Source organism: Pantherophis guttatus, chromosome 3, assembly GCF_059756535.1.
Source record: "Pantherophis guttatus breed Tessera chromosome 3, ASM5975653v1, whole genome shotgun sequence".
NCBI classification, from domain to species: domain Eukaryota; kingdom Metazoa; phylum Chordata; class Lepidosauria; order Squamata; family Colubridae; genus Pantherophis; species Pantherophis guttatus.
Genome location: NC_142065.1, coordinates 196,074,303 through 196,075,705, shown reverse-complemented (window position 1 = coordinate 196,075,705; position 1,403 = coordinate 196,074,303). Strand labels below are relative to the sequence as shown.

At 48.1% G+C, this 1,403-nt stretch overlaps 1 pseudogene; it reads left to right on the top strand.

Annotated features, from left to right (window-relative positions):
• Nucleotides 1-816: 816 nt before the first annotated feature.
• LOC117668433 (large ribosomal subunit protein uL29 pseudogene) lies at nt 817-1,171 on the top strand (annotated as a pseudogene).
• Nucleotides 1,172-1,403: the final 232 nt, after the last annotated feature.

The window sequence follows — 1,403 nt, the reverse complement described above, 5'->3', positions numbered from 1 at the left end:
CGACTGTCCAAATGACTTTCAGTGGTTGTATCTGATTTTGCAAACATTTGTCTCAGGTGGGTAAGGGGGCAACCACAATTGTGAGACTTGTTGACTGTTCACACATCACACTAAACCCTAGTTGGTTTAAGAATAATGGGACCAAGTGATCTGAGGGACCACCTGTTCCCAATTATATCTGCCCATCCAGTGGTGGGATTCAAATAATTTAACAACTGGTTCTCTGCCCTAATGACCGGCTGGATGGGCATGGCCATGGTGGGCATGGCCAGGGGCGTGTGACAGGCATCACTCGGCCTCCTGCACCCCCTGGGAGCAAAAACAGGCAATGGGGGGAGGGACTCTGCACCCTACTGTGCCATGTTTTGGGCCTAGTAGGCCTCCCTGCAGCCCCTGGAAGCAAAAACGGGCCATGGGGAGGTGGGGTGTGCAACGCATCCCCTGTACCCCGTTTTGGGCCTAGTAGGCCTCCCTGCACTTACCTGGGAGCCAAAACAGGGAGTGTGGGGACTTCTGGAAGGGGCAGGGGGAGGCAGGGCCAGCCAGCAATTTAACAACCGGTTTGGCCGAAGTGGTGCGAACCAGTTGAATCCCACCATTGTGCCCATCCCATCAAGTTTGGCAGAAGAAATATGTTGCAGGTACCATCGGCCAAATATTTTCATATGGCAGGACCCAGATGAGCCTCTTCTGCCAGGACACCCACCCTGTAGAACTTCATAATCCCTAAAGTGAAAGTGGCCTCATCCCAGATGTTTCTGCCTATTTCTAAAAATCCGACAACATCTGATTATGTAGCAGGTACCCGTTTTAGTGATGGCCAAGATCAAAGCCCGTGACTCGTGAGGGAAGAAGAAGGAAGAGCTATTGAAACAGCTAGATGACCTAAAATGGAACTGTCTCAGCTCCGCGTTCCAAGGTGACCAGCAGAACAGCTTCTAAAGCTCTCCAAGAGCCAGGTGGTTCACAAATCTATTGCCAGAGTTCTGACCATCATTAACCAGACCCAGAAAGAAAACCTCAGAAAATTCTACAAAGGCAAGAAATACAAGCCACTACGAAGAAGACACGAGCCACGCGGAGGAGGCTAAATAAGCAAGGCCTGAATACCAAAAAGCAGCAACAGAAAGAGAGACTTTATCCCCCTCGCAAATACGCTGTGAAGGCCTGAGCCATTGACTATCAAAGAAGAACTGTCCCATTAAAAGGTTTTCAACAAGAATAATAATAATAAAAAATCTGATTATGTGAAGAGGCCTTGGGGTTGCAGAGGAATGCTGACCTGATGAGGTGCTTCCATTTTTCATAATATGTTCTCTCCTAGCCTTTGAACATAGTATGGAGTTTAACCCCATACTATTGCTACGATTCTTTCTTTCATAGTTGTTTTTAGCAGGCTTATT